The sequence below is a fragment of the Magallana gigas genome, chromosome 8 (assembly GCF_963853765.1).
Source record: "Magallana gigas chromosome 8, xbMagGiga1.1, whole genome shotgun sequence".
NCBI lineage: Eukaryota > Metazoa > Mollusca > Bivalvia > Ostreida > Ostreidae > Magallana > Magallana gigas.
In genome coordinates this window covers 41662870-41670983 of record NC_088860.1, presented here as the reverse complement: position 1 = coordinate 41670983, position 8114 = coordinate 41662870, and the positions used below count along the sequence as shown (strand labels likewise).

Below are 8114 nucleotides of genomic sequence, written 5' to 3'. Positions count from 1 at the left end.
ATTTATACCTGATATTGCCGTGAACTTTTGACGTCAAAAGTATTGACCAATCAGATTGCACATGGGAGAAACAAACCGGAATTGGTATGCACATAAATAAGTTGCTCTATCGAATTATAAAATTTAACTTAATTTTGTAGATATATTTTTAATATATAAACTCCCCCCCCCCCTTCGTCTATTTCTCTCAAATATAAATGAAATATTTATTTCAACGGGCTGATGTATGGTTTTCTACTATTGCTCACGAACTTAATAAAAACGCTATTGAAAATCGATTGTTTGAGAAAGCTAAATCCTTAATCTAAAAGTAAACGACAGATTATCGAAACCCCGGTATGAACCAGTCATAACAATAACATGGTTTAATTATGTCTTGAAAGATTTAGGTAATGGAACGCACAGATGAAAAATTGTATGGAACGATTAGGCCTGGCTATATTAGTAGGTATATATGCACGTATTACTAGTCCATGTGTCCTTGTAGGCTTTATTTCAGGTACCATTGCTCTTAATATTTATTGCAAAATTTTAACAAATAGCTTAAACCTTCCGTATGATAACTTTTTGTACATTTTTTCATATTTCAGTTAAGTATAACATTTTTAAAGTCATTGTGTTACTTTAATTATGACGTCATAATTAATATTTCGCATTTTAATCATATGCCTTACATAACTTTGTGTAATAACCTTAAACATTCACATATTGGTAGTGGTGACTCTTTGAACCATAGTAAATGTACGCATTTTAAAAATCAGTCAAATAAAAAAAAAATTGAGCCTCGTGCGCTTATTTTAGGTATTTTTTTTTGTATTTAAAACCATTTAACAAAATCATGAATTATGCAAAAATAAAGAAATAACAGGGGAAAAAAGACTGATCATGTACGAATGCATTTTCAGAGGAATGAGCGTAATTAATACTTTCTATAAGTATTTGATACTGTAGATTCCTTTTTATGCGAGTAAATGTACGTACTTCATACCGCGATTCAACCGTTTTGCATCAAATCGCACGAATATAAAATCTCAGACGCTAGTTATTCTTATTTAAATTATACTTTCATTTAATTCACATCTGTTCGATAGATAAAAGCGAGATTCTAAAATCAGCGATATGTGCTTTTTGCAAGCTTATGTATATCCTGTAGATGCCAAATTAAACGCGAGGAATTTTTCGCATGAAACCCTCACGTATATTAAAAATTGCTTTTATTTTTCAGACAGTTTTGAACTTTAGGAATTTTTAACAACACGCGCTTTTATATTCTTGCGATTTGATACAAAAGAGCGGAATCGCGGAATTAGGTATTTGACGCGTAAAATAAGGAATTTACAGTATCTATTCCTCACGTTTAGTTTGGAATCTACTATTATACCTATCAAAGTTTGCAATAGTAAAATGGCAGATAAGGAGGAACGATTATAGAACTTTATTCAAAGGGGTAATTTATCACTAAACAAGAGATATTTGTAAAATACTTCTGCCCCCCCTCCCCTTTCTTGGAAACATCTGCAAAAAATGAACTGAAACTACAAATAATTGAAATTTCAATGAAACACTATTTAGGCGTACGTGTATATAGTCCAGTTTAGCATCGATTATATTTATAAGAGGCAACCTTTTGCAGGAAATCATGAATAGTAAAGTTTAAAATGGTTTTAATTGCTCTAGCATTCTAAAAAAAATTGTAGGTCACGTTTGTTTTCACAAAGAGAAAGGATTGTGAAGCTTACTAAAGCAGTGCAATTGCAATATGGTAAAATTTTAGAATGCCTACACCTTTTATGTAGCAACGTAATGGTGTGATAAGGGATTAGTTTATGTGATTTAATGCATGAGTGTAAGTAAAATAATAAAACACCACATTTTTAATCTAGTTTTATTGCAAAGCACACAATGGTAAACTAAAGATTTAAATATTTGATGTTTATAAGAATATGAAATGAAACCAATATACGCATTAACATAGAAAATTCCAACAGTTTAAACTTTAAATATGATTTCCAAATCCAACAATGAATGATTTCTTTGGTATATGTAACAGAGCGGGTTTAAGAACTGATCAGTTTGGCGAGGAAACAGGTCAGCATAGTGAAGAACAAAGTTGCAAGGGAAACTGAAGTATAACCTGCAAATAAAAAAAATATATCAGATGCGTATCCGATTAACATTTTTTTTGCAAAAAATAACACAATTTTTGCAAATGGATTACGGACCAAATTTGTCTTTTCCATATCAGGTACATGTAATTAAACTTTGATTTAAGCGTTGTTCTTATACAGATTGGGAGAGACGTAAGCTGTAAAACTTGAAATAAAAGAACACCTAATTAACCCACAAAAGACAGGACATTTCATGTACAGTCATTATTTAATCGAACCTGCTCCATTCTCCAGTAAGCATTGCTCAACGTTTGTACATCCGGCATATCCGGCTGTTTCGTCACTTCCGTCATCGCAGTCTTTGGAACAGTCGCACTTAAAAGCGTTGTAGATACATGTCATGGACCCCGACTCACACGTAAAGTATCCACTGGGACAAAGCTGGATTATAAAACGTAACCTTAAGTAACTGCTAGAACAGTGTTGGAATATTAAATGTAACCTTAGGTAACCGCTAGGACAAAGCTGGGACATAAAATGCATTAATTTAATAAAAAGCATTAGCTGTAAAAGTGAAAACGACCATTGTAATGGAGAACACATTGATTGGTATATTATTCTAATACAAAGTGAAACTCATCATTATTCTCTTGGAGATACATATGTATTTCAAACCATTTTGATTTGTTTTGTTGCATTGTATTGAATTAAAACTGAATGCATTAGTTTATATGATTTCAAAGGACCACATTATAAAATAGAAATGGATTACTTTAAAAGTACATGTAAGATCATGCTTATCCGGTAGAAACTGCACAATTCTAAAGGTAAAAAATAAGCCGGATAATTTTTTTTTCCTACATGGAATTATAAATCTTATCTACACTTCAATGTATGAAGATAATCATGGTTATTTAATTGCACGAGGTTTTCAAAAGAATTAAAAATAAATCAGGTTTTAGGTCAATTCAAATTTTCAGTTCTTTCATATTTTGCGTATACATGTATTATTGATATGGATGTCATTTCATGATATTTTTCTACCACCGTTCACAAGGAAATATAACAAATTTATACACTTTAAGTCTTTAGTATAGCGATCCCGATACATTGTTTGAAAAGAATGAAAAACTCTGAAATTTTTCGAATAGATCATAGTTTCGATAAAAACGCGCCTAACACGACAGTCTATGACCTACTTTACATTTACGAGTACAAAAAAAATATGTTATATTTTTTAAAGGCATAAAACATATTTCTACGTACATGCAAATTTACTTTTAATTCATAAAAATAAGCATAATATAATGTAACTATAAAAAAAAACTATCCCGCAGAAATGCATTTACAATAATTAAATGTATATCAAATAACGGGCCGCCTTAAGGTAAAAAAGTAAATAAATAAAAAATACGAGTGAGTTAAATGCAGCATGCAGAAATCTGAATTTTAATGTTTAGTTTGTAAAAAGGCAAGAGGAATGCAAAAAATATAATGTAAGTTTGCGTTTTGACTTCTGAAAAGTACATACAGTGGATCTCGCAGACGTATGCTAAAGCCCGGTTACAGGGGAGGTCATTCCATCCGTTCCGGCTGGTGTAGACGTGCAGACAGTGTTCGCCCCCAGAATTAGTGGGCTCGCCTAAAGTAAAGTCAATCATTACGTTAGTGCATGTAGCATGGAGCATTAATATCATGGGTGTTTAAAGTACTGCCTATCTTGTTACTAAAAGCTTATCGACACCAGATTCATTGGGTTCGCCTGTAGTTAAGTCTGTTGTTTAAAATACAAAATGTATTAAAAATCGATCTTCTAAAATTTCAGTATGACATGCTATATAACTTCCTGTTATACTGCTAAACGACTTTTCAAAATCATTATTTAAGGTGGCTCTATACACCATTTTTTGATGACGCAGTACGCAAAAAAGTAAATCTGGAAGCATGCACTTCCGGTCCTGGCTGATTTAATCTGAGACGAATTGCATGGGGACCGCTCTTTTGAAAAATTTGTTAAATGAATAGATTTAATTTGATAATTGGAAAATTCATTACTTACAAGTAATGTGGTATGTGACACCTTCACGTTGTGTGGTATTATTTATCGAAATAAACAATAAAATCAAATATAATTTTTTAAATAGTTTCTTTCCCTTCATTGACTTGTTACGCCGTAGGGCAGTGGGATAGTGGGTTTTCTACAAACCTGTAGGTCATGAGTTCGAATCCCGTTGAGAGCGATAAATTTTTTATCTTTCCAAAATTTTCTATAACGTGTTTTTTGTTGAATACTGTGGAAGAAAATTCTAAAGCAGTGGAAGTATTTCAATTATTATATACTTTAATGCACATTAATATCTACGGATGTTCCTTACCACATTAAGGGGATGGGAGGGTTGCTTTGAATTTCTCTCAGGTTGGGAAACATAAATCCTATAAGCCAAGTCAATTTTCCCCTTTATTTATTTGACTTAGTTTTGCATAAAAGCGAATATATTCACTTATACAGGCCTATAATGAAATACGTATTGTATTTATCATTCAAACATTATATTTATTTTCTTCAACTCAGAAATGAAAAGTCCCCAATGTGTTTGGGCCTTGGGACTTAGGAACGATAACCCTTACCTTTAAATATAAAATATTTTTTTTGCGTTTATTTGCAATGATTTTCATTCAATTTTTTATGTCACATTTATTAAAATACGTTTTCTTATAACATCAAGCAACTTTTTCTGATGATTTGTCAACAGAGTAAGAAAATATGAAAAATTATGTTTTGGGGAAATACTAAAAAATATTGCAATAATAACATTTTTGAATATTAAGAAAAGTTATATATTTTTTTATGTGTCCGAAGGAAATATCCATCATATGACAAAAAAATTTCTCTCAATTTGTAAATAGCTATCTTTTTAAAAAATATTTTGCAAAAACACGAAAAAACATTTAAAAATTCTTTAAAAATACCTATAGTATCCCTATCATCATTTTAATATTTGATAAGAATATGTTCTGTGGTCTTCTATTGAAAATTGGAATAAACTGTGGGTGTATAGAGCCACCTTAATAATATATTTTATAAATGTGACAATATGAGCAACAAATTCGAACCGCTGCGCCACATGGTGTAGGACCACCTCGAGAAACCACTGTACCACGCCCATGCTCCTTCGTAGTTCCGGTCCGATCCACTGGTCCACGCCGTGTTTCCACCAATCAAATCTACGATTACAAATTTACCAATTATAATTAAAATTACATCTTTAATCCGCTCCAATAGATCTCTTCACAAAGCGGATCAAAAATATAATTTTAATTAGATTGCATATTCACCATGTTCACATGTCTAATACATAGAATCTTTAAAACAATGTCATTTCTCTTATACGAGTATTTTGATTTAGTGTATTTATAAGTTTTAAACAGATAACAAAAGTGTATTTCTTCTATAGTACAGTCTCATCTATGTATATTTAAACGTTGGTATGACAATATGGCACCGGGACCATAAAACTTAGATTCGGTTGCTTTTTATCTCAGTCTTACTTTTACATTATATGTTCCATTCTGTAAAAGTGCGACTGAGATCAAAAGTGAGCTCGTCTAAGTTGTATGGTCCTGTGGCGATATAATGAGAAGGGAGTATACCACGTACTCTCAATTAATGAAGTACTGTTTCCTATAGAAATAACTGTTAGATAAATGTACCACGTACTCTCAATTAATGAAGTACTGTTTCCTATAGAAATAACAGTTATATAAATGTACCACGTACTCTCAATGAAGTACTGTTTCCTATAGAAATAACTGTTAGATAAATGTACCACTTACTCTCAATTAATGAAGTACTGTTTCCTATAGAAATAACTGTTAGATAAATGTACCACGTACTCTCAATTAATGAAGTACTGTTTCCTATAGAAATAACTGTTAGATAAATGTACCACGTACTCTCAATTAATGAAGTACTGTTTCCTATAGAAATAACAGTTATATAAATGTACCACGTACTCTCAATGAAGTACTGTTTCCTATAGAAATAACTGTTAGATAAATGTACCACTTACTCTCAATTAATGAAGTACTGTTTCCTATAGAAATAACTGTTAGATAAATGTACCACGTACTCTCAATTAATGAAGTACTGTTTCCTATAGAAATAACTGTTATATAAATGTACCACGTACTCTCAATGAAGTACTGTTTCCTACAGAATTAACTGTTATATAAATGTACCACGTACTCTCAATGAAGTACTGTTTCCTACAGAAATAACTGTTATATAAACGATCCATGTACTCTCAATGAAGTACAGTTTCCTATACAAGTAACTGTTATATAAATGTACCACATACGTTCAATGAAGTACTGTTTCCTATAGAAGTAACTTATGTTTATAAATGTACTACGTACTCTCAATGAAATACTGTTACCCCGAGGAGTTGATGCTGACCAGGTTGGCGCCGTACCTCTGACAGCCCTGGCGGCCAGGGACCACTCCTTGGAGCTGGTGAACAGTTTGTAGCAGGTACTGCCGTACCCTGACCACCCGCTCGGACAGGCTGCGTAGGAATATCCTAAGAAAAAGAAGTTCCTACGTAGTTTTTTCTTAAATTACAGGTTACAAATCTACGCGCGAAAATATACTTTTTCATATAAGTAATATTATTTATTGACAAAAAAACTCATATAAAATCCACTAGCCGTAAGCTTTAAATTATGGCAATAAATATAATAATATAAATATAATAAATAAATAAAAATTCCTGCTAACAAAATGGTTGCTAAGATCAATGAATTTCTATTCCCTGCCTGCAACATAAATATCGGCAATTTGACGGTATTATATTCGGACTGCACGAAATAGTCATAGTGAAGTCAGACACAAATTCCAACATCTGACGATTTGGCTATTTCCCTTACCTATCGTACTGATGTACATTAACAATAATTTAGTTACTTTTATTTATCAATTGATTACAATTTGATGATTCATGCATGTTATGAGGTAGCGATCGTTGCAGAATAAATTTACATAACTCGCTGATACAGGTTATGTTTTTTTCTACAATGTCGCTATCTTATACTAGTATCTTCAATGAATCACCAAAGAAAGCGTTGTTTAAATAAATAACTTGAATTCGCATGGAAACAAAATTGATCAAAATTGATGTTGTATAAAATTAACAAAATAAAGCGTTTGGTCATTAATTAGTACATGTATATTCAGAAATATACAGTCCAAAAATGAGTAATGTCCATATTTATGATTAGTAATATAGTTTTGTTAAAAGTCAACTTGTTATACACTACAGGTATGATTTTTTTTAACCATACTATAGGTTTTCGAGTCCGTTTCATCTAAAAATATATTACAAGCAATCTAAAAGACTTCTGTTTTAATCCGTCAAATGTATCGTTCAAGGAGAAGAAATAGTTCAACAAATACTTTTATTATACTTTCATGTTAAATACTGAAAGCTCATTGGTTTAGACGCAGTTGATAATCCGTTCTATTACCCTCAGCGTTAGCAACACACTAAGCAACGGGTAACATAACGAATTGTTACATGCGCGTAAATCATGCGCGTACGGTTCGCCGTTGAATTCACGCCATTTCTATATAAAAGCAGTAAAAGAGTCTCTAAAATTAAGACATTCAGTATAATAAAATAAATAGTGCCTGTTTGGGAGGATAACAGTTGAAATTGACACCCCTCGAAAAACAATGTCAACCTCCGCTTCGCGTCGGTTGACAATGGTTTTCTCGGGGTGTCAATTTCAACTGTTACCCTCCCAAACAGGCACCATTTATATATTATTATACTTTCATGTTAAATACTGAAATCTGATTGGTTTAGACGCAGTTGATAATCCGTTCAATTCCCCTCAGCGTTAGCAATATACTTAGCAACGGGTAACATAACGAATTGTTACATGTGCGTAAACTATGCGCGTACGGTTCGCCAAAGATATATAAAAGTAGTAAAGTTTTCTTTAAAA

The 8114-nt window shown here is 32.0% G+C and overlaps 1 long non-coding RNA gene across 1 annotated transcript; it reads right to left on the bottom strand.

Annotated features, from left to right (window-relative positions):
- Positions 1–1933: 1933 nt before the first annotated feature.
- Positions 1934–3743, bottom strand: LOC117690172 (uncharacterized). Its single transcript, XR_004602289.2, has 3 exons — positions 3640–3743; positions 2387–2549; positions 1934–2134 (listed from the first exon to the last, which is right to left on the bottom strand). It is a non-coding gene; the product is annotated as an uncharacterized lncRNA (long non-coding RNA).
- Between the last annotated feature and the right edge of the window lie 4371 nt (positions 3744–8114).